Source organism: Ambystoma mexicanum, chromosome 10 (assembly GCF_040938575.1).
Source record: "Ambystoma mexicanum isolate Mex_15411 chromosome 10, UKY_AmexF1_1, whole genome shotgun sequence".
Taxonomy (NCBI): Eukaryota; Metazoa; Chordata; class Amphibia; order Caudata; family Ambystomatidae; genus Ambystoma; species Ambystoma mexicanum.
Window position 1 is genome coordinate 638,864,855 of NC_090932.1, and position 26,315 is coordinate 638,891,169.

Genomic DNA, 26,315 nt, shown 5'->3' on the forward strand with positions numbered 1-26,315 from the left:
TGAGGAATGTAAGGAACTCATGGTGGTAACAGTAAAGACAGACGCAAGTGATCAGAGTTCAAGGGTGTTTGTTAAACTATATAAATGGGTGAGAAAAACACCTAATCTAAACCTAAATCTAAGATGGGAGCATGCTACGACCATCAAATAATAATAAGCCCGCGCTAGAGGTGTCTTGTCAAAAAAAAAGGGCCTATACTAAAAATTCCCATTGCCAATCCTTACCACTAAATAACAAAAGAGTGTGGGATAGTGTTCACAAGTAAAGAAGTGTTCACAAATGATAAGTCAGGATGTTATAGCCGGGGTCTCACTTTGCCACATTCTTAGCACGGGACAAAGATGGACTCTTGAGCACAACACACTCCTGGGCTTCTCCAGCACGAGGCTACAGTTCCTTTCCGTGATATCAGGACCTTCTGTGGTTAAGTCTCTTTTCTAAAAAGTATCTTGCTTCAGAGGGCCTGATGTGTCCACAATAACAAAACAAAAGTTCCTTTCCGTATGGACATTGGGTGATGACTCTCTCACCCCTGGATCCACCTCTTCTGTGCTCAAACCTTTCTTGAATGTTAGCCTCCCTACATTGAGTTCACTACAGCCTTTTACTCACAATATTTGACTTCTTGTCCTCACAAGTCTCAAATGTCTTTTTAAATAATCTTTCACTGTGGACATCCCTCAGCTGGGTTCACTCTTGTCAACACAATGTTCACGGATTATCGCACTTCGCCCTGTTTTGCAGGCATCCCTCAGTCGGGTTCACATTTGGCAGTTACACAGTTCACTTTGGTTTACACAATGCAGGATTTACTTCCCTTAGCTTTCCTCTTGGTTACGGGTCAAAGACTTTCAATTGTACAAGGGGTTTTACTCGACCCTTGTATGAGCACATTGACCTCTCGCTCCGGCTCTCCTAGGGCCTCCTGGGATCTGTAGTTTTAACAAATGGGGACTGGCCAGAGTTTTTCAAATGAGTGCTCCCATGTGGTGCCGGACCACTCTGCAGCTGGTCTCACCCTGGGCTGTTTAACAGTTCCGTAACACACAAAGACTTTGTCCTTTGATTCACATTATGTTGGCATTTGCAACCTTCATTCAACACAGCTCTGTTTACTATCGGTTCTCCCTCCAACTCACTGGCTTTGATGAACCGCCTGGTATTTCTTGTCTCTGGAGTCAAGGATGGTACCATGGTTACAAGCATCTCTCCCTGGCTTGGTTATCAGTTTAGGAGGGGTCTGTGCACCGTTGACATCCATTACATCACACGGTAGCTGTTGTTCCTGGCCTTATGATTCCTTTCAAGGAGGCTTTGTGGGTCTGGGTCAAAAAGGGCAAGGGCACTTCCTTCCTCGTCGTTGCTGCCTTTCTGCTCCTCTTGAACTGCCGTCCTTGAATAACTGCCTCGCCGTGCGGTGTGCCATGCTCTCATGCTCCACCTTTTATCCCTCTGGGGAAGGGAAATGGTTGTCAGGTGTGTATTGTTATTGTCAATTGCCTGACTCTGCCTGACCCTTGTGTTGGGACATGTCAGGTGAATTGCCCTGGTGTTAGTCCGTTGTCTTTCGTGGTGTAAGAAAGTGTTCGGGTCAGAAAAGGGGGGTAGAACTTCTAAATATCCTACGGAGTAGGATGGGGAAAAGGAGTTAAAAGGAAGGGGGTACCGCTCTCACCCATCAGTGTCCCACTTCCACTACCCAATGATCCCCCATCCAGTTGATCCTCCTGCACTGGACCACCCCCAGTCCTGGCCACCTGGATGACAGATCCCCGAGGACTAGCCGGTGAGACACCTTCAGGTGTCTAACAGGAAGTAAAATTCCGTTCAAGGGAAAATGCCAGCTAGCTCTGTTCATATATTTCTTTTGCAGAAATAGCTTATAAATATGTCTTCAGCCTAAGGCCTAGATTAGCCCTCCATTCAGTAGCATGCCAGAAAATATTGAAACCTCACATGAAATAAGAAAACATTCATGTTATCTCTGAACAGTTCACATTTGATCTCAGAAAAATGAAATGTTGCAGTAGGTTTTCCTGTCTGCATTCTGATAAAAAGAGCCCCAGAGAAACATTTACATTCTCGTTACCCATAGCATATCATCCATTATTAGTGTCTGTTGCTGCATTGTCTATGTAGAGCTTACTGGCATAAAAGAGCACACAGCTGAACAGACCAAACAAATTCACCTTAATGCACTGAATGTTGTAAAAGCAATATAGCCACTCTTTCCATTTCCACCCAGCAATTCCTTGTCAATAACAAACTTGTATAATCTTCATGCAAAATAATCTAGACTCAACATTACATATTTCTTCTCCCAGCATTCTAAAATACTCTTTAAATAGTGGTAATTTGTATCATATCTATACAATACTATCTACGTACCTGGCCAGGTAAAATAGAATATTTCATCTAACACACACTACCCTAACATGATTCCTTACATTCACATCTGTGGTATCTAATTTCTTCACCAAACCACTGATTAAATTAAATAATACATACACTAATACATTAAAATAACATATGGCAGAAATATAATCTCACAACACATAGCTTCCAGTTTATAATATTTAGACAACAATTGATGCTTCTAGAAAATTGAGAACAAATGTTATCCTCTCTTTTCAATTAAATTCATGTTTAGCAGAGTGAACAGCCACATATGCATTTCTCTGAGCACAAATGAAACACTGTTTGAACTTGTCAATCAGGACAGTTACAGTTTGAAAGTAACAGTCATCAAAATGCTCAGCACAGTTGACTGACAGGTCAACTGTCTCGGGAGGATAGCGCAGGGGCAGCGTACTCGCCTTCGAAGCAAGATGACACAGAGCAACACAGGTTCGATCCCCTTTCCGCGCTTAGAAACCTCTGGCTATTAAGCACGTTATAAATAACCAATCATATAAAGAAAATAGAGGTAGCCATACTTTTGAAGAAGGCAGAGATAGAGTTGTTTTCCACACAAATAAACCTTTCTCATACATCTTTAGTATCTTAAATGTATGTATTGACAACACTAATTGAAACAGCATGCAGTCTTGCATTTTCCTTGCAAAGATATCTCTTTAAAATAAAATTCCCACTAGCATTATAGAGAGGCTACTTGAGAAAGTCATTCCAATCTTTTCAAAATGGCCACACCAACTACTTTCTTTCAAAATAGACCAATCAAAACTTTATTAAACAAACAATATTCTTCTACATCATAGTACATATAACAAAATGTCACCTTCTTTCCAAAACTCTGAAGAAATTCAAAAAAGCAATCCTCAGATAGGATCTACTTCCTTCCTATCTAACATCATGACTGATGGGGAAACTGAGGAAAGCAGCATGATTACTTGGGTGCTTTTAGGATCGTCACTATCATTAGCAATCATTAGAAATGAAGAATGGTTTAATAAAATATATCAATATGTACCCACAATCTTCTTCAATTTTCTCATAGGTAAAATTAATGGTCCAAGGAATGCATCCCTAAACTTAAGGAGTCATTAAGAAATGTAAACAAGATGGTATCTGCATTTTCTACTAACACTGACATGAACCGAATCTTCAAGAATCAAATCCAGTCAACATGTTTCTTTACCAAGACAATGGAGTCTACCTAAATTATGCTAGCAATGCTGCCTCCCAAGCAACACGCAGAAACATTCTGTAACATATTTTAACATGCTCAAGAAAACAGAAGCCAACATTAATTTTATCCACTACTCAGAAACTGTCATGATCTCTGCTTCCAAAAGGTCAGGGTTTTCCCAACTCCCTTGGAAGCAGATCCATAACCCAGGTTCCGAGTGCCAACCAGTCCCAATTGGGACCTTTTGGACCCAGTCCTGGCGCCAGTGGCACCAGGCTCATAAATATGCCCAGTCCCAGCGCTGGAAGCGCCGGGCTCATAATGCTTGGGTGGACTTACCTTCAGCAGACCATGCTGCTTACTTGCCTGCCAGTTGAGCCTCTGATCCTCTTCTGTTTGGAACTACTTTTCGTGTTGGGTGGGGCTGGAGCCACTCCCTAGATTCAGAACACTGGAACTCTTCTGGAAGGCAGGAACTCTTTTCTTACCAGGAACTCTTTTCTTACTTAGGCGTGGCTGTGGAAGGAGACACCTAAGCACTACAGGAGGCTATTTAAACCACACCCGGTGGATGAATCTTGCTTTGCGTTATTCTGCAACCTCTGCAGCAGAACGCTCATCGTGTCTTCTGCATCCGGTCCTGGGCCTAAGGAAAAAGGCTTACCATCCTGAATCCAGTCTTCAGCAACACCTATAAAGACAAGAAAGAACAGGTTAGCATTCCGGCATCTGAAAGGCAAATGCTTACCTACTCTTCGTGCGCTCCGGAGGTCTTCACACTGCATTCCGGCATCTGAAAGACAAAAGTTGACCAACTCTTCGCACGCTCCGGAGGCCTTCGGCGCTGCATCCCGCATCTGAAAGACAAAACAAGGTGCGTTTAAAGACATTGGGGAACTTTAATACTCACGTGCCATTACTCCTTTCCACATCTAATCCAGTGGGTATTCCGGCACCCTGCAGCCGCTCCGAACTCGTACCTGCAAAATAAAAAGACAGTTAGAGCGCATAGTGAAGCAGGCAACAAGCGCTTACTTACGTGCTTCCAGGCGCTTCTATTCTTCACACGGGCTCCATCTTCAACTCACTTCAGCCCGTCATCCGCCATCGCCGGAACCCTGCAAAACAAGAGACATCATTACTAAAGACTTTAAAGACATTTGAATGACTCGAAACTTACCGTTCGTGCAGTAAATGACGGACAGCAGTCCTCTGAAGTCAAGAGGCCTGCGCTACCTATCCAGTGAAGAAACTGGTTACAGCACCCTGCCCCGAGGCAGATGGAGAGCTCGGCATTCACTTACCTAAGGTGAGAGCGTTAACCTTTGGGGGTCTACAGGAGAGGAGAAGAGGAAAGAGATAGGGACACCCCAATAACCCCAGTTCATTAACCCCATATTTTCTATCTGCAGACATCTTACTCTACACGTCAGGCATACAGTGCACAGAGGTCCAGCCCAAAGAGCCAACCGGGTGCTAGACATCACCTTTGAAGATACGGTAGTCGCCCAGTCAAGACCGGCGCCTCTGCGAGAATCAGGTGAGCGTTACAGAACGCAAAGCCTACCGCAAAACTCTCGCCCAGGCGCTATGGAAACCTCGGATACTGACCCCCTAGCCCGGTTACTTGGGGAACTAAGGGCAGAAGTGCATGCAGCTCGTCAGGAAACGAATGTTCTAAGAAGGGAACTAATTATTTCCAAGGAGAGAACAGACAATCTTGCTAGACAAGTGCTACAGTCACAAGCCGGACAGACCCCGTTACCCGCATCAGGGGCAAATCTTCCTTCAACATCCTCTATGAATCCAGTGCAGATCAACCTACCTGGGAATGTACCTCTGGCTCCGCCCGAACGATTTTCTGGTGACCCAAAGAGGTTTGCAGTATTTATCAATCAGTGCCGGTTGCACTTCTTATGCCGGCCAGCAGCCTTTCCAACTGATCAAGCAAAAGTAGCTTTTGTACTTTCGTACCTTAGTGGCAATGCGGCAGACTGGTCGATCCCTCTAGTTAATCAAGATGATCCGGTTCTCCATGATTTTCAAGCCTTTCAGCTTAGTATGGAAAAACTGTTCGCAAGACATTCACAGGGGCAGGCCTTGGACCATGAGCTTCTTTCGTTGCGACAGGGTAATCAAGACCTTTTGGCTTATATTGCATCTTTCAATAGACTAATAGTGGAAACTCAATGGCCTGAGGACAAAAGGATTACGCTGTTTTATAGAGGTCTACGTGGAGAGCTCAAAGACGTTTTAGCCCAAGTAGTGAATCCCCCACAAGACTGTTCGGATTATATAGACTTGGTCGTTCAAATAGATCACAGGCTGCAGAACAGGAAGGCCGATCGTTCCAAGTTTGATGCTCGAGTATTTTCCAAACCGCCAACTCCTTCCAAAGGAGTAGACTCCGGGGAACCCATGCAAATAGGGGGTCTGAAAGGTCCTCTAACACAAAGGGAGCGGGAAAGGAGGAAACAGTTGCAATTATGCCTATATTGCGGAAACTCAGGGCACTTTCTTCGAGACTGTCCGGTGAAACCTGCCAAGAAGGCAGTAGGAGCTGCAGTTACCAAAGTTACAAACTCTGAGCAGGGAAACGACCTCGCCCGACAAGAATAGAGGTCCTCTTGCCGAGCGTGAAAACCAGTTCCATGACCTCGCATTTCGTGATACCTATGGTCCTCATTAGCCCTGATAATCCGGATCGATTACATGCAATTGAAGCTTACGTCGACAGCGGTGCCATCGGCAATTATGTGGATCATGAAATGGTTTTGAGGATGAATCTAACTCTTTGTCCCAAGGCTGTAAAGGACGTCATTACTACGGTGGATGGTACGGAGATAGCCTCCGGGCCAGTAACGCATACCACTCAAGAGGTGACGCTAGTAAGTCAAGATGGACACCATGAGAAGATCGTGTTCGATGTGATCAAGGCCCCTCAGTTTCAGATTATTCTAGGAATACCTTGGTTAGAGAAACACAATCCTCTGATCGATTGGCGAGCAAGAACAGTCCAGTTTCCAGAATGTGTCTCTACTTGTCACCCTCCACCTGGTGTTGCACTGGCCGCAATTTCTTCAGAGACTCCCCAGTTACCTCCCGAATACCTAGAATACCAAGATGTTTTCCGGAAGGATCAGGCTAACTCTCTACCTCCTCATAGGTCTTATGACTGCCAGATAGACCTGATACCTGGATCTACTCCTCCTTGTAGTAGAATTTATGCCCTCACCGAGCCTGAGAACCTTCACCTTCGACAATACCTGGATCAATACCTGGCAAATGGGTTTATTCGTCCTTCCAAGTCCCCTGCTTCTTCAGCTTTGTTCTTCGTTCCAAAAAAGGAAGGAGACCTTAGAACTTGTATCGATTATCGCTCCCTGAACCAGATCACCGTTAAGAATAGATATCCGTTACCTTTGATCCCTGAACTCCTGGACCAAGTCAGAAAAGCATGCATATATACAAAGCTGGATCTTAGAGGAGCTTACCACTTGGTACGAGTAAAAGAGGGCGATGAATGGAAGACGGCCTTCCGCACCAAGTATGGGCTATTTGAATATCAGGTCATGCCCTTCGGACTTTGCAATGCCCCGGCCGCCTTTCAATATTTTATGAACGATGTCCTCAGAGAGCTCATAGATGTATGTGTTGTTGTTTACATTGACGACATCCTCGTTTATTCTTCATCGGAATCTGAACATCGGAAACACGTGAAAATGGTCCTCGAAAGATTGCGTCAACACAAACTTTTCGCTAAGTTGGAAAAATGTGTTTTCAACGTGACTGAAGTTGAATTCTTGGGATTCATATTATCACCTGGCGGAGTGCGTATGGATTCAAAGAAGGTCGATGCAGTTCTCAAATGGCCATCACCATCCTCCGTAAAAGGTGTGCAAAGCATGTTAGGCTTCGCTAACTTTTACCGCAGGTTTATCCCCGAATTCTCTCGAATGGTCCAGCCTATCACTGCCTTGTTAAAGAAAAACAAACGTTTTGAATGGTCTACCGAGGCGGAACAAGCTTTCCAGGATTTGAAGACTAAATTTATCTCTGCACCAATCTTAAAACACCCTCGCCCCGAACTCCCCTACATCGTGGAAACTGATGCTTCAAGCCTTGCCATGGGGGCAATTCTATCACAAAAGGACCCGGTAACCAATCAGTTGCATCCCGTGGCATTTTGGTCCCGCAAATTCTCGCCTCCTGAAATCAATTACACGATTACTGACAAGGAACTTCTGGCTATCAAGTCTGCCTTTAAGGCTTGGCGGCATTATCTGCTGGGGGCCCGACACACCGTTACTGTGATTACGGATCACCGAAACCTGCAATATTTGAAGACCGCAAAAGCCCAATCCTCTAGACAACTCAGTTGGGCATTATTCTTTGCCGAGTTTGACTTCATAATTACCTATCGACCTGGTACAAAGAACGGTAAAGCCGATGCCCTTTCTCGGATGGGAGTGGAAAAACACTTGGTCAACCCTAAACCTGTACCAATCATTCCCGAACAAAGAATTCTGGGTGTAATCGCCACAGAATCCATAGAGGAAGTTAAGGATAAAGCCAGGCAACTTGTAACTCCAGCAGACATACAGAATTGGCATCTGCAGGGAAAGGACTTTGCAGTAAAGGACAACTTATTGTATTTCCAAGAACGATTATACCTACCCAGCACAGATTTACAGAAAAAAGTAATCTCTTGTTATCACGACTCTTTAATGGAAGGTCATCCCGGTATAGCCAAGACCTCAGAAAAGATCAAGCGCTACTTCTGGTGGCCGTCTTGGAAAAAAGATATCAGAGACTTTATAATGTCCTGTGGAGTATGCGCCCAAAACAAGAGTCAAAAGGAAAGACCAGCAGGCCTCTTACGCCCTATTGACATCCCACCTCGCCCTTGGCATACGCTTTCTATGGACTTCATCACCGATCTACCTCCATGCTCCAGATAAAATACGATTCTAGTAATCGTGGACTTATTCTCCAAGATGGCGCATTTCATTCCGCTCAAAGGCTTGCCAACAGCAGCAACTCTGGCCCGAGAATTTCTCGAAAACATCGTCCGACTGCACGGTTTTCCTTCGGTTCTAATTTCGGATCGAGGTAGTCAATTTATTTCTCATTTTTGGCGAAGTTGCTGTCGGTCGGCTCAAATTGATGTGAGACTATCGACCAGTCACCACCCTCAGACCGACGGACAAACCGAGAGGACCAATCAAACTCTGGAACAGTATTTACGCTGCATGCTGCAACAAACTGAAAAAACTTGGAAAGATATCCTTTGGATAGCCGAGTATGCCTACAATAACTCTGTCCATTCGGGAACTGGGAAAACCCCGTTTTTTCTTTTGTACGGCAGTCACCCTCGAACCTCGGAGTTGGATCCCCTCCAAGATCTTGAAACACCAGCAGTAGACTACCTGCATTCTACAATCACCCAAGCCTTTAAGGAAGCTGTTTCTCACCTTCAAAGGGCTAAAGAACAATACAAGAAAGGAGCAGATCAACATCGGAAGGAAGCCCCTCACTATCAAGTAGGGGATCAAGTCTGGTTATCCACCAAATATCTATCTCTAAAAGGGCCACGCACATTCAACCCAAGATACCTTGGTCCCTATTCCATCACTACCATAGTAAACCCAGTAGCGGTCAAGTTGGACTTGCCCCCGCACATGAAGATACATCCGGTCTTCCACGTCTCTCTATTAAAACCCGTGCAACCTCAAACCCGACTAACCAAATCTCCAAAACCTATCCTAGTGGATGGAGAACTCGAGTTTGAAGTCAAAAGCATTCTGGACTCCAAGATCTCCAAATCTAAACTATTCTACCTAATTGACTGGAAAGGCTACGGCCCCCAAGAGAGATCCTGGGAACCTGCTGAATATGTCCACGCTCCTCGCCTAATCAAAAGATTTCACCGAACATTTCCTGACTAGCCAAAACCCCCGGAGAAGCCCGGTTTGGGAGGGGCCTTGAGGGGGGGTACTGTCATGATCTCTGCTTCCAAAAGGTCAGGGTTTTCCCAACTCCCTTGGAAGCAGATCCATAACCCAGGTTCCGAGTGCCAACCAGTCCCAATTGGGACCTTTTGGACCCAGTCCTGGCGCCAGTGGCACCAGGCTCATAAATATGCCCAGTCCCAGCGCTGGAAGCGCCGGGCTCATAATGCTTGGGTGGACTTACCTTCAGCAGACCATGCTGCTTACTTGCCTGCCAGTTGAGCCTCTGATCCTCTTCTGTTTGGAACTACTTTTCCTGTTGGGTGGGGCTGGAGCCACTCCCTAGATTCAGAACACTGGAACTCTTCTGGAAGGCAGGAACTCTTTTCTTACCAGGAACTCTTTTCTTACTTAGGCGTGGCTGTGGAAGGAGACACCTAAGCACTACAGGAGGCTATTTAAACCACACCCGGGGGATGAATCTTGTTTTGCGTTATTCTGCAACCTCTGCAGCAGAACGCTCATCGTGTCTTCTGCATCCGGTCCTGGGCCTAAGGAAAAAGGCTTACCATCCTGAATCCAGTCTTCAGCAACACCTATAAAGACAAGAAAGAACAGGTTAGCATTCCGGCATCTGAAAGGCAAAGGCTTACCTACTCTTCGTGCGCTCCGGAGGTCTTCACACTGCATTCCGGCATCTGAAAGACAAAAGTTTACCAACTCTTTGCACGCTCCGGAGGCCTTCGGCGCTGCATCCCGCATCTGAAAGACAAAACAAGGTGCGTTTAAAGACATTGGGGAACTTTAATACTCACGTGCCATTACTCCTTTCCACATCTAACCCAGTGGGTATTCCGGCACCCTGCAGCCGCTCCGAACTTGTACCTGCAAAATAAAAAGACAGTTAGAGCGCATCGTGAAGCAGGCAACAAGCGCTTACTTACATGCTTCCAGGCGCTTCTATTCATCACACGGGCTCCATCTTCAACTCACTTCAGCCCGTCATCCGCCATGGCCGGAACCCTGCAAAACAAGAGACATCATTACTAAAGACTTTAAAGACATTTGAATGACTCGAAACTTACCGTTCGTGCAGTAAATGACGGACAGCAGTCCTCTGAAGTCAAGAGGCCTGCGCTACCTATCCAGTGAAGAAACTGGTTACAGCACCCTGCCCCGAGGCAGATGGAGAGCTCGGCATTCACTTACCTAAGGTGAGAGCGTTAACCTTTGGGGGTCTACAGGAGAGGAGAAGAGGAAAGAGATAGGGACACCCCAATAACCCCAGTTCATTAACCCCATATTTTCTATCTGCAGACATCTTACTCTACACGTCAGGCATACAGTGCACAGAGGTCCAGCCCAAAGAGCCAACCGGGTGCTAGACATCACCTTTGAAGATACGGTAGTCGCCCAGTCAAGACCGGCGCCTCTGCGAGAATCAGGTGAGCGTTACAGAAACACATTTTTAGCATATGTTGTACTGTCTAATACCTTTTTTTGTTAAAACTGAATGTCGCAAAGTTTGGGTGAAAATGGCCAGCTCACAAAAGAGCCCATTTGGTTTTAAGTATCATTATAAGCAAGATTACTATAAGGGCTATAATGAGAAATAGTCCCCTACCGTAACATGCATATTTCATTCTGCCTAACCACGTTCCATTGCCTTAAAAATATGTTGGTGCTCCTGTTTCATGTGCCACACCAACTACTTTTTTGCAAAAAAAACTCGATTGTCAGTGAGAGAGATCGACCAAAAAGCAAAGCCAAAACCCAAACCATATTTTCTTCTTGTAACATCCATCGTAGTCCTCTGCCAACTCCATTTCACTCCCTCCTCGACTAGGAGGAAACAAAGGATGAGCAACCATATAAATAGAAGGAGCAGAAATAGAAGAAACAATTTCCATCTCAGCTACCATGTAGGGGCCCATTTTGTCAAAAAAATTGAGAAGCGCCATCACAGAACAATGCAAATAGACTCTCACTAATATTGGCACCTATGAAACCAGATTTAATGCCTTGCATGCAACATGAGATCAATCACCTCAAAAGAACTGTAAAACATGCATACTGTCACACTTTTCATTGTTCGATTCATCTATCACACACAACTCAACATCTCCTCATTGTTCAAACACAATGTGGTTACTAAGTACTCAATGTCCAATGGCTATGTATTCCCCTGTTAGATTGCCTACCTCAGCAAAAACCGCAACCTTCATCCACCCAACACACATGCCATACTGACAGAACTGTACATGTAAACTCCTAGAATACAGAGTGTAAAGCAAAGATTCACTTGGTAAAAATACATTTTCTTGCATTTGAGAGAGTAATCACAATTGAAATAAGCCCTCATTCCAACTCCAAATACACGTATACACAGAACCCAAATAAAAAAACAAATACATCATTGGACATGTGGACGACTCATCAATATGAATGTTAGCTTTGAGGTTCAGAACTGCATTTTTTAATTTTAGGCATTTCAGCAGTGACATTTTTGATCATATTACATCCAAAATGAGAAGACAGTGGCGTATATACTGTGTACACACACCCACACCACACATACACACACACACACACACACCACACACACACATACACGTTTCACATATAAACACATTTCGTTCTAAAAAACAAACATGCCTGTGTTTAAAACAGCACACAACTTTTACATACCCATTTAACTATAGCAATCGCTCTATAAGGCTCTACTAATCACTTTTGAAAATAACTAAAGCGCACAATTGCACCCTCGCTGTCCACACATTCATATTTCTCATTGGCGCCGGAACATTACACTTGTTTAGCCATCTTCTATTTTCAATGGTTCCATGGTCCTTACAAACATAGATGCCTGGGCATGTCTGCCCTCGCCGCACCCACAACAATGGCGTGCCTAAAACCATCCTTTTATGTTGAATCCATATAGAATCATGTCAGTCATCGCCCTAGAATTATATTCAAACTCTCTAAAACCCCTATAATGTCGTGACATCATTTAGCATGCCTAGATTTATATTCATAAAACACTTAGCGCTGTGTGATGTCACCCAATCTGCATAGCTTTATATTCTTTCTCTACGAAACTTTAACACACGCAGCACCGCTCACATGTTGATATAAAAAAATTGATTGCAATAGAAAAACGACCGATAATAATTTAATATCAAAAAGGATATCAGAAAAATATCCGATATCAAAAAACATCGGCTATAAGTGTTGTAAAATTATATCAAATCCATGTAAAATCATGTTGGTGATCCCCATAGAATTATATTCAAACTCTCTAAAGCCTATATCAAGTTGTGACATCATTTAGCACGCCTAGATTTATATTCATAAAACTCTTAGCATCGCGTGATGTCACTGAATCTGCCTAGCTTTATATTTCATCTCTATAAAACTCACACACGCAGCACTACCCACTCCCCCACCATCGCCACATCACCAAACCTTAATACTCACTGTTTAACTCCTCACAACTAACTGTGCGCTCGACCAAGAAACAGCACACATGCGCTCTGCTATATTAAAATCATTTTGATATATACTTTATATCATTTTGAAATAAACACTTTGGAAGAGCTTAGGAATGCAAGAGCAATGAAATGTGGGAGGAAGGAAGGAAGGAAGGAAGGAAGGAAGGAAGGAAGGAAGGAAGGAAGGAAGGAAGGAAGGAAGGAAGGAAGGAAGGAAGGAAGGAAGGAAGGAAGGAAGGAAAAGATGAGAAGTGGAAAGTGATAATAGCTCTTTCTGAGTAGAAACAGGATGAAAGGGTGAGTAAGTGAAAAGGTAGGACTTGTCGGTTAAGGAGGAAGTGTGATAAAACATGAATAAGGCAAAAAATAAAGATGGGTTTGAATGAATATATGAGCCAGGAAAACAAATTCAATGTGAGGATGGAAAGGTGAATAGGGCACACGGACAACATGTGTGTTCTAGTTAGGAGATAGCTGGCACTATTATTTTTATTTTTTTATTAAGTGGCATTGGTTTAAATAAACCTTTGCACTATAAAACCACACTTCAGAAAGAAACATGTGAATAATTAGTAATTACTTAACAGTTAATTACTAAAATCATTAAAATATTTCAATTGTCTCGTAATCATATTACATGTTATTAATCAGCAAGACAATGTACAAAAGTGCATAAAAGAATTTCATTACATTTACAGTTGTTCTAGTTTCAGCAGTGCCTCTTTCCATGCATATGCTACTGCACTGATCACCACAGAGGAGGCTGAGTGAACTGTGCTCCAGAATTGATCCTAATGGAGTTGACCCGAATGGAAGACAAAATGTTGGTATGCTCTACAATATTGCTCCTTTGATGGTGAGCACTCTAGTAGCAAATGCCTGCTAGTCTTAACCTTTTGTCTGCACAGGCGGCATACCCTGCTGTCAATGGGGATTCCCGCCCATCGCTGTGGCACTCATTAGTGGTCAAAATATTAAACACATATACATTATAAAGCCGGATATAGGATGTGCAGGGTTTTAAAAGATATTGGTAAGGACTTCCAACGGGCAAATATTCAGCGTACCTTTTTTTGTACTCAGTTTTTCCAAGTTAACCGAGTGGTCCCAATCTTTTGTTTTTACATTTAGTAGATGGAGGTAAGTGGGCCCAGTAATCAGCTGGAGCAGGTGGGAGTGCAATGTCATTTAAGTGGGTCTGTACTGTTTCCTCTAAGTCAAATTAAAACAGATTCTGAGGGTTGGCATTGATGCCTTGGGCTATTAAGTTCATCAGGGACCTGTTTCCAGTTTGCCCAGCTAAGTGTGAAGAATCCTGTGGATGTCTCACTGAAAACCTTCCTAAAGTCTCCTCCCAGGTGGCCAGAGGAGGGTGGATGCTTCCCGATCCCACCCTGGGAGTGGTGTACTGCAGGAGGATTACCTGGGTGGAGACAGGGCCCAGGGTAGTGAGGAGATTTCGTGGGGTGAGATACAGTATTTTTCCTCTGATAGGGAGATTCTTACCACTGTGCCAAAAGAGGTTTCGGCTTATTTACATTTTAATGTCTTTTAACCGCCTAATCAAATCTGAGGTTGTGAACCCTAAGGTTGTAACATCAAAGCACACTATACCAAAAGAAAGACTCTTTTTGGTATCTAAAACTAAATGCCCTCCTCAATTCCAGGGGTTCACTACAAAGGATTGTGGACATGTTGTCTTCTCTAAACCATCTTCCTCTATAAAAGTTAAAACCCACAGCCCCTCTGTTAAAAATACTAAGGGAATTAAATCTACTGTTATAAATAATCAAGAAGCAGAAAAACAAACTTTGATAAAAGACCCCAGCAGTAAGGCAGGAGAGAGCGAGAAGGAGCTGAAGCAGGAGTTGGACGGCTTGCAGTAGTAGTAACAGAGGAGAAGCACAGTGCTGGTAAGTCACAAGGAAGTGGGAGCACAGAAGGAACACCAGAACATGGAGATAACAGATTTTACCTTCTAGTTCTGAGCGGGTCCTGTGATCTCAAAACCTGTATTGCAGAGGCTGTGCAGAGGAAGATGGGCTGGAAATGAAGTTTTCCCCATGTGAGCCGAGTTGCTTTGATTGCAGAGATGTGACCGTGCAGAAGCCCCAGGCTAAAAGCAGAAGGCAAGCTGATGGTCTTGGGAGTGTGAGAGACTCCCAATTAAGGTGGCCGTACCGGAGATACCTGTGCTGGAGAAGGCTGTGGGTCCCAAGTGAGCCCTAAGTAGCATCAGCATTCGGGGAAGTCGAGGAAGCAGAACAACCCGGAACCGTAGTGTCACTGAAGCCAGTGGAGAAGCACAGCATTCTGATAAACTTCACAAGCCTGGTCGGTAACTGTAATCACCTCGTAAGTAGCTCACATAGTATGTAAACTTAGTAAAGTTTGTGCAGCATCTTTATATTGTTTATTAACAATGGCATTGTAAGACTTGTGCTTATTCCAAAAGCTGTGTTATTTACTTGAGAAGTAGAAAGCCATTACATCCATTGTTGAACACTTTTCAAATTATCTGAGTGCTCGCTTGTCCTCAATTGAGAAGAAGGAATGCTTGTTGAATCCATTCCAAAAATATAACATTGGTATCGTACAAGAGTTTCAAGTAATAACAACTGAAAACTGTATCAAAGTGTACATCCTCATACTCAAAACCATGTGTGAAAATGCGTCATATCCATAAGTGTCCACTAATGTTTTGTCCACAGTTGCGTCATGATACAGGCTTTTAACATGGCATACCCACTCAGACTCAGACAAGGGATTCAAATCCACTGGGGAGACTGCAGCTAAATACTGCCCATAATAGCTACGACATTTTTTTTTTGTCTTTGCTTCACTGTTTAGAGAGCAATAAGCGGTAATTGGCAATATTTAAGATGTTCCTATCGCAGCAAAGCCAATTCTTGTGACACATGCAAAGCTTGTTATATATTGCCTTCCTTTCTTCACAGGCCAAACTTCTGTTTCTATGTGTGCTCTGTATTGCTCTGTGCAGTATTGCCTTCTTGTTTGCAATAAGGATATCAAACAAACTCATTTTCGTAAATACACACACTTGGGCCAGAAAAAACTATTTCATAGAATCAATCAGCATACTTTGAATGACCCACTTATATCTAGCTAAACTGCAAGAGCCAGCTATTATATTTCTTGACATTTGAATCAGTCCACAGAACCCGATTGCCTTGCAAAGTGATTGATGTGGAAAACTGATATCTATATTTGACCTTAATGTTCCCCATGTTCATAGTCCAGGGCTGCACAGCATGATCACTCAGACCATTACATTCCAACAGCACCTTGAAAGTACAGCTCTGCAACTTTTGACCAACAAACACAAAGTCCAGTCTAGAGCAAGATGTTCGGTTGGACCAGGTGCTAGATGCCTTCATGCCCTTTCGATCTTGCATTTCTAGATAGTTTTAGTCATGCATATACAAATTGCTGGGACAGCGCTGGCCCCATGAGCACAACTTGTTCCAATAAATAACAGGTTGTGAGCTGTCTATGACGATCTGATCAGTCTCTTCATCATGGTCAGTTGACTGTTCTCCAGTAGAAGCACAGTGCCCATTAAAATCCCCCACAACAATCATATTGTAATTTGAGTAGGTAGCAACCGACGTTGTTATGATATCGTCCACTTGTGACTGGAGTTTTTTCAATGCTACATTACCTGGAGGGTTATATATATTGATGAGCAGAATATTACCAGAATGGGGGGAGGAGCTCTCAATAACAACACTAAGGGTGTTTGGGACAGAATTGGCTTTTCTTTAGATGGGATTTGGCCCCTACAGCCCGTCCCCTATAGAGCGGCTATGTGTAGCTTTAGCGGGCCTGCAAAAAACTCAATAGCCGTCAATCAGAAAAGGCTGGCAGGCCCAAGTTTCTTGCAACATAAATATGTCAGTGGCCATGATTCCTTGCAGGCCCCTGGGGGTGCATAGAAATGATAGATAACCTCTAGTTTTCCAAGACAGGAATGTGCAGCTACTAAGAAAGGGGTTTTAAAATGCATGCAGACCGCTAACCAGGTAAATCCTGACAGGACACCTAATTTGAAATAGATCACACACCTACAAAGGTTCCCAAATTATTTGAATACGGCACGGAAATACAAAGTCTTTTTAGAAACTGATGAGCAATTTCGAGCACACCTATTAAGGTACATCAATCGAACACATTAGCCTTGAAAAAGATGTGTTGGCTGTTTCAATGCAAAGCAAACTATGAGTGAATAAAATCATGAATCAAGAACAATAAGAATCTGAAATACTCCTTTCAAAAATTACTTTAAGTAATTATTTTCCAACTACAGTCTTGTATACAACGGTTTTGTTTTAGACATAATACTGATTCTCATACATAGGCTAAGCGTGAGGTGCCAGTAATACCTATACACTACTAAGAGAGAGGGCCTGCCATTGCCCGCTGATGGACTTGGCCACCCAGTGCTTGATCCTTCCAACCGACAGAGACTTAGCTACAGAAGGTTTTTTGTCAGAGATTAGACTAGATCTTTCTAAGAAGTGAACAGAGTTTACAGAGGGGGTAATATAACTTTGCGCTTTTGGCTGTATTATCTCAGTGGGGGGCTTACCAAGCACAATGTTATGTGGCACAATGAAGTTGAAACCCATAGATTTTAGAGAATTGTGGACAACATATTTAGCAAATTCAATCACTGCCCAATTCTGAGGAGAATTAGTATCAGGCTGTTCAACATGGTCCATATCTGCAGTCGATATTGCCCTTAATGACGGGATTCCATGACATTATTTTAAGAGGAAAACATGGTTTAGGAATGGGCAATCTACAGCTGGAGTGATTTCCACCAGTTTCACCCATTTCCCAAAAGTGGGAAGTTCCGATGATCCAACTTCAAGTGGGCAATGTTCGTTCAGAGTTCTCTCCGTACCATTTTCTGCACCTGTTGCATTGCCAGAAGTCAGATGAACTGAGGCAATTGGTAAAGATGCCACAAGACTTGTCTGGCCTGGATTTTGCACAAGCCCATTACTAGACAGGAGTTGTATCTTAGCCTGCTTGTGGCTAATATCAGTCAAAGCAGGAGGGATAGCAGAAGATAAACTAGTCCTCCCCACAGGGAGCCATAACCAAGACTCAAGAGGGGTCTGTGAATGACTTTGCTGCACTGCTATTGAAGGTAGTGTGGTTCCAGGCACTCCCACAAGTAGTAAAGAGCAGTTTCTAGTACACACTCCCACCATGGTAGCAGCATTTGCAGGTCCGGGGCCTGACTTTTTCCAGACTCTATTTTACCTTTGCGCTTCTGCGCCTTTTGGGGCATTTGAAAGATGTGGGCTCTTGGTCAGTCAGTGCACCATGTCTGATTTCAATACAGTCTACCATCGAAAGCTCAGGTTGAGATAAAAGTTTAATAATGCCTACAGTTACCGGCATCAATTAACTGATGGCCTTGGCAGGGGTGATCATTACGAACTGTTGCCCGCATAACTCTGCCTTCTGAGTCCTGCACAAGGGCGACCATGCAATGGCTTGTATGTGCCAGAGTAGAGTAACAATCCCAGGAGGTTGCACTAGTATTTAAGGGGCTAGAAGGGTTTCTATTTATAAGAATGACATCTAGAACCCTTGCGAGGATGTTCTTCTGCTCCATTTGCTCCTTTGCCAGGGTAGCACAAAGACCAAATACTGCATCGATGGTTGCAGCAATAACACTTAGGCTCGGGGGAGAGAGTCTTCTTCCACTTCTAGTACACTCTCGCATGAATCTCTGGTATGAGCCTCACTGTAGGTTTCGCTTTCAGAATCTGTTGAGTCAGACACCAGTGTCTCCAAATCCGGCGTGGCTGACACATTAGTGCCAATATTTTATATAATGCTACAGTTGTTAAAGGTCTATGAACTAAAATACACCTATGATAATAAATAAATAATTACTGCCAACTATATGTTCATAATCAACCGGGAATGAAGAAGTGCCTAGGCAGACGTAGTTGCCCCCAGAGATTCCCTCTGTAAATTCATCATAAGTTCAAGAGTGAATGGTTGTTATCAATCTTGGGGGAGGCATCCACCTCGCTCGTTTAGCCCGAGAGGTTCATTTGCATACTGTCAAGTGAGATGGCATTCAAGGTTAGCCCCCGCTGATTGGAATCCCACATTCACACAGGTCATTTCAGCGAGGGTGGCATCACTCATAGAGGGATCTGAATTGAAGAAAAAAAGTTTGTGATTTTAGCCGTTGTGTCAGTGAGCTTATCATATTTGTCCCTTATGGCAGATGGAGCAGGATCTCTAGTGGTGGATGCATTAGGAGTCGAGCTTTGGATCAGTTTCCCGGATTGCTTAGCCTTAATGCACAGAGAGTAGACGCAGAACTTTGGCTTCATTTTCCCCCCATCAGCGAGGGGAAATGCAGGATGCTTCCAAGACAGTCTTTCGTGAGCACACAGTCAGACCAAGCTACCAAAGGGTGGCAATAGGCAAGCCCCGGTTTCACTACCCTCATGTCTCGGCAAAGAGTCAGTTTGCATTATAAGAGGTAACTAACGCACCAAATCCTGAAATATATAGCTGTGTTAGACTCTATGTTTCCTGATTTACTTTAATTTTCCGGCACCACGTATTGAAAATGATACGTGACGGTGACGATCTTGATATTGAGTACACTTGTTTGGTGGAGTTTTCCGCCCAGCCCTCAGCCCGCCATGGACCACCAAAGACCATACTTGCACACACACTTCTGCACATGCACTCTGCACTGGAAGTGGTTTTAAATTGGAAATCCCTCCTTTCGCCGTGCCAATGTCCTCAATGCATGTAGAAAAAATCTTTCATTGCAAGTCCAACAGAGCAAGCAAATGCATAATTGCCACCAAATATCACACTTGCACAAACACCTGCGCACACACTCTACGTGCTGGAAGTGGTTTTAAATAGGAAATCCCTCCTTTCGCAATGCTGATGTTCTCAATGGATATGGACAAAATCTTTCAGTGCAAGTACAAAAGAGCAAGCACCTGCATCTATCGCCACCAAAGACCACACTTGCACACACACTTCTGTTCCATAGCTGGCAATATGGTTGCATATAGATAGTAGAGACTTAGGTTGGTTGCTGGCTAATTTCTCTGGGTAAATGGCCCTTAGATGGATTTCCAGAAGCTTAAGCATACCAGCGATGCCACAGACTCTATCACTGTCATCTAACATGTTAAATCTACAGGATACAGCTCTGCTATGAGCTTTTAGTAGTTTGGCAGCACTGGATAAAAAGGTTGGTATAAGAAGCCATCTTGCAGATGATCAATCTCATGGAAAATTGGCTTTATTTGTCATCTATTTGCACTATTGGCAACAGCCTCAATTTCACAGAATAACACACATACAAACAAACAAAATCCAGGGCAGAATTGGTGCTTTATCCAGATGGGCCACTTAAATACTCTGCCAACATCCCACAGTCCAGCCATTTGCATTAGTTTATGGGTTACACACATTAAAGGGGAACAAGAAATTGATAAAACACAAACTGCAGAGGGAGTCTTAAGTCAGTGGGCCTCATTACAACTCAGGCGTTAAGGGTTAACGCCGTTGTTAACCCTTAACAACTGATTCCAATTTTAATGGCTGCTTTTAGCAGCCGTTAAAATCCATGGCGCTAAACCGCCTTGGTGCTAATTACGGCACCGTAATTTACGGTGCCATAGTTAGCGCCTTCCCCACTCCCATTATGCCCTATGGGGCAAAAATGGGAATGTGGAAGGGTAAATGGGAAATGGGGATTTACCGCCCCACTCACCTTGGAATGGGGCGGTAAATCCGCCATCCACCATGGTGTAAACATAGTTTACACCATGGTGGTAAAGTTGGTGTACTTACCGCCTGGGTCGTAATGACCCCAAGTGTGTGTTCATAGTGAAATGAAAGGCAAGCAATGGTGCTGGGGAGGAGGGGCCAATAGATGAACTTGGGAAAGAAAGATCAATAAAACCTGGGGCATGTAAATGAAAGAGGGGTTCTAAAGGAGAGAATATTAGGGTGTGAGAGGAAAGCGCCTGAAAAGATGAGCAGGGAAAGGAGATGAAGTGGGGAAGGTCTATTGGAGGTTGTTATAATTTATTGTTAAATTGTGCTGGTTAAACTGGTAATGTTGTTTATTTTGTAAACTCTTCTTTTGTTCAGGTTTGCATGAGTTATGAAAATGTTGACAATGGAGGCATGGATTTTGTACTTAGATTGCTTGACGATCTTTCACTTCAAAGGATATCTCACCAATCGCTGAATGCTCCACTCAACCCAACTTCTCCTCATCCAGAGCTTCCCCGTTTACTGCTCCTTCTGCCAATTTCAGCTCCTTTCTACCCCTGCAACACACCTGTAAACCCAGGAATGCTTCTGTTACAATACAGCACTCAGTTGCTTCCTTGCCTGAATGAATGTTTCAAATATTATTGAATATATTTATGTATGTATGTGATTTATAAAGCAGAAAACTAGCTGTGAAGCAACAGAGCTCTACATCAAGAAGACAGACATACGGGTTACAAGAAGGGTACAGTGGTAGCAGAAGAGCTGGGATGGGTAATAGAAGCAGAGGAGGCAGAGACGTAGGGTTCAGTGGAGTAATTAGCAACTGCTGATACATTATATGATGATAAGGGTCTGCAGGTCCTTTCTGATGTGTAGGACAGAGAGGGACAGACGTATCGACTATGGTTATTTGTTTTAGACAGAGGATCAACAGCAGGAAAATACCTGTGTGGCAGAATGTCATCTGTAGAGGGTGCAAGTGCACTAGCTTTCTTTAATTTCTATTAAAATAAAATGATGTAGGTAATCCAGTTTCTGAAAGCAACACCTGCTAAACAGACCCACCTTTCATCAAAACTCCAAACCAAAGCATAGCGCATCTTACTGCCTTTACTGCACTATTCTCAGCTCCCTGCTCTCCAGTGGCACATGGCAGGTTCAAAGGTCACATGTGCATCTCTGACAGCTGCTGGACACAATGTCCCTGGGCCAGAGTCAGCATTTTTATTTCTGCCCCACCGTTGTAAATTATCAGAATTGTGTGTTTTATCAAAGTGGTGGCAGGGTAATCTCTAAAAAATGATCCATGCCTGGATATTGTATGGTGACCAATTGAGAGGCCATAATTATGAGAGCTACACCAATTTGATGACATGCATGTGTAAATCATGTGAGCCAAGGTCCAGTGATGTCAGGGCAAGATGGCTCAGGCTAGGCTGTTTGTCTCCACTCAGCCAACTGAGAAAATAGCCAGTAGCTGCCTGTATTAATTCCGTGTTAGCAAGAGTAATACATTCCCTCCAGTACAACTGATCTCCTAGAAGTTGGTGCATCAAAGGCAGCACTGACATAACAGTCAGCATTGCAGCATGGCATAGCATGACATGAGGCCTTTCAAGTCAGTAGGCATGGGAAAGGGGCAGAGTTAGAGAAGCCAGAGAGGGAGATAAGCATGAGAAGGGGTTTCGCCACCTTGTCTTTCTGATAGGGCTCTCTTCTTTTCTGTCCCCTCCATTTGCTGCAAGACAAGACACTCTGTGTAGGATGTCAGAAGGCCACTTACAGCAGTCTTGCTTTGGACCAATCCCCTGTGTCATTGCGCCTTGAAAAGTTGAAAAGGAAGGGTCCCCACATCCTTTCTTGATTCATATTTGGATTTTCAAAAAGACAAGACGATTTTGCTGGACGTCTATTGGGAATGCAGTCCACTCCAAAGTCCTCCAACAGTGAGGTGCAGATAGAAGGCATCCAAGGCAGAGAAGAGCTGTTTCGCCTAACCATCCACTGGGAACATGGGTGCAAAGTGCTGTTTCACCTGAACTTGTATACCGGGCAATAGAATTGTCTGAGAATTTTTCTCTGAGTTTATTCTAAACCCAGGTGTCCAGTCCTCCGATTTCAGTGGGCCAACTCCATTATGCCTTCTCTGAACTGCTTTAGAACCAACAGCTAGTAAAAGTTCACCCCTTCTCCCCTGATGTTTACATCTACCCTGTAAAGGAGCCCCTTCAGTTCGAAAAAGTTTAGGGTCTTCAGCATTCGGCTATCAGCTTCAGAGACTTGCTTTCTATGGGATTGTTCTAGAAGTGGATACATTCTATTTGCTTCAGCAAATTCTAAAGATGCAGTCCTGGGGTTCCTTGGAAATCTGATTTTTCTTGTTGAGCATCTGTCATTTGTCTGGGCCCTGCGCTGACTTGCTAAGTTTGTGACGGATTGCCGATTGCCAAGGGTGTTGGAGACCTGACTTTTTTGATTTTTTATTAAATTAATAAAATGATGCAGATAATTCCATCTCTGAGAGGGACATCTGCTGAACAGATTCCTCTTTCATAAGCTCCATGCCAAAAGCATAGTGTGTACTTGTGTCAGCTGCATCAGTATCATAATTTGCTACGCCTGCCCTACCAGTGGCACAGAGCAGGTTCAGAGCTCACATGTGCCCATTTGACAGCTCTAGTGATAGCCAGGTCTCTGCAGAACAAGGGCTGCATTTACGATATGCACCCCGGGCAAAACCCTATAATTATGGATCTACCTCATGGTGGCAGAATATTCTTGAAAAATAAGCAATACCTGAATGAAGGTATTGTGGATAGTATTTCCATAATTATTACAACCACATCCAATCTGTTATCACAAATGTGTTAGCTCCTGTGAGCCAAGCTCAGTTCTGGACGGTGATGTGTATTCAGACCAAACAGGTTGAACTTGACAAATGACAGGAGCCTGAATGGCCATGCCACTTCTTTGATATCTTTGTGAGGGCAGGTGACAGGCTCTGCCAGGAAAGGCCACACAGAAAGCAGCTGCCCTGGGCCCAGGCATCAAAGGAGTATACCCATTCACAGGGAGGAGCCTCACACTAGGGTGCAGCCTTTGCAAAGGCTAACGATCCTAGTGAGAAGGGTAGGGGATGAGTTGATCTTTTCAGTGGAAGGAGATTTCCCCATTTTTTTTTTCATTCTGACTCTCTCTCCTTCCTGTTCCCTCCACTTCCTCTAGAGCAAAACACTTTGGGTGTGATGTCAGTAGGACCAAGTCCATTTCTTTCAAGAACAGTGATGGGACCACTAATGCAACCTAGCTTTAGTACAATCACCTGCAGACTTTTGCCTTTAAATGAGGGGTCTCTCTCCACTTCTGATATTCACAGTGAAAATTCACTTGAGAAGAACTCACTAGACTTCCTTTGGAAAAGTCACCCTTTCTAAAGCCGTCAGCCTGGGGCGGAGGAGGAGCTGTCCATGGCAGACATGAGACCTGCCTCCTACCCATTCCCAGGGCACATTGGGGGTGAAATTCTGCTGAGGGCAAGGACCTGCCACTCTGCACTGGAATGTCTAAAGCTAGAAGAGCAGACCCTGAATAGAAGCATCCTGTCTTTGAGCCTCTCTGAGTGGGCCTCACAGTGTCTGAAAGGCCAGACCAGCTGTGGCTCCCCATTCTACCACACTGAACCGGTTGCACTGGGGTCACTGTACCTTGAATGAGAGGGAAAACACTGCTGCTGGCTTTTGCGCTCCTCCACCAATGCAAACTACTGCTTACACTTCAAACCAGCTTGATGCTGAATTGTGCCCTAGCTGAGGCTGTCACTTGCTAGGCCCAATCCAAACCACTGAAAGCACACGCCGACCCTCACATCATCGCCCATAAGATCACTATTTCGATGACTGTTGGCCATCGACTCAAAAGTTGGAGAGTCATGCACTGACCCTCCCAGTGGCTAAAGCCCAACTCGGTCTGGCCCAACTGCAAAGAGATCCTGGGTACCTCCCCGACATGCATCACTGAGAAGCCACTTTGAATGCACAGAGTGACCCCATTTGCCGCTGCTTGAAACTTCCTTGCTGCTTAGGCCCAGATGATCCAGCATCACCCTACTGAGCTTGATCCATCAACATTCTACACAGTGCTTTACAACATCAAACCACCAAAGAACCAAAACAAGGTACTGTTGACCGCTAACTGCCCCCTAGGTCCACATGGGCACTAGAGACAGGTTAAGTTACTACTGCATCTTCTTTCACCCAAAGACATATACTTTTTGTGGTTGGTAATTCACCTATCACCCCTGTATTCACACTCAGAGTGCTACCTAAATCAGACTGTTGCTTTTTCTCTGTCTTTCCACAGAGGTGGTTTGTACAGCGTTTTCTGTTTAGTTATCTTGCATATAGTGTGTTTTATTAAAGTATATCTATTTTTATAGAGAATTGATTGGACATTCTCTTTATTTTGGAATGTTATGTGTTGCTGTTTGGATCACTACTGAATCAAATTCACACCCCACTGAAGAGCATAGCCTCCCTTTGGTCCATGTTACCACAAAAGGAGAAGGATGTATATCTCTTCACTGTGCCTGTTTTATCTTTATGATTGTGATGGCTCTTGGTTTATAGAAGTATGAGGGCTGAGTGGGCATTTTTGTACCCCTACTCTCCCTTGTAATCCAACAGGGCAGAATCCAATTTGTCACACGGTTTATTCCAGGTTTTGACCTCTTCCGTCTCTGGCAAGCCCAGTCCATATATTGTTTAGCAGAGCCTTGTTCCCTTCTAGGAATGTTCTACTACACCAATGTACCTGGTTCAGCAGAGTTCTTCAATGAGTCTTTTACAGATCCTTCTTGAGTGAACTCCCTTTAAGGCAGGAGCCACGGATCGTCAAGATTCCTTGAAGAAGAGGTGACCACTGTTGTCGAGGCATCAGCTTCGGTCCTTGCGGTGCTTGTTGTTGATCGGTCGAAAACGTCCTGCAACGGTGAGGCGTGGGGTGCACCTCGATGATGAGTGTTCGTTGCCGCAAAGGGAAGCAAATGAAGAACTGTATGCCCAGCAAGGGCGTCGGGTCATCAGCGTCTGGTGTTGACGAACAGGAATTGTCCACGCTGGCTTCCGGATCTATGTTGGTGTCTTGGAGGTCTTCAGGTGGCAGGAAACCCACTGACGGATTCTCCTTGGTTTTTGACGACCTTGACTTTCTCCAGTAGGACAAAAGCAGTCAACATTGATGAGCAAGGGAGTTTTTTATTCAAAGTGTCTTAGGCAATGGAGCGTTGCGTCTCGGGTCGACGAGGTTACAGCGATACCTCCAAAACTCAGTTGATGGTGATGGTCTTCAATGTCCAGCCGCTTCACTTAAGTCTTCTAGGCGAACCCCTCTCGGGTCGGCAGCCTTTCGAGGGTCTGACTTCCAGGGAGCCTGGGTGAAAATGAGCTGGTGCATGATGGTCCCTCGTAGCTCAGGAA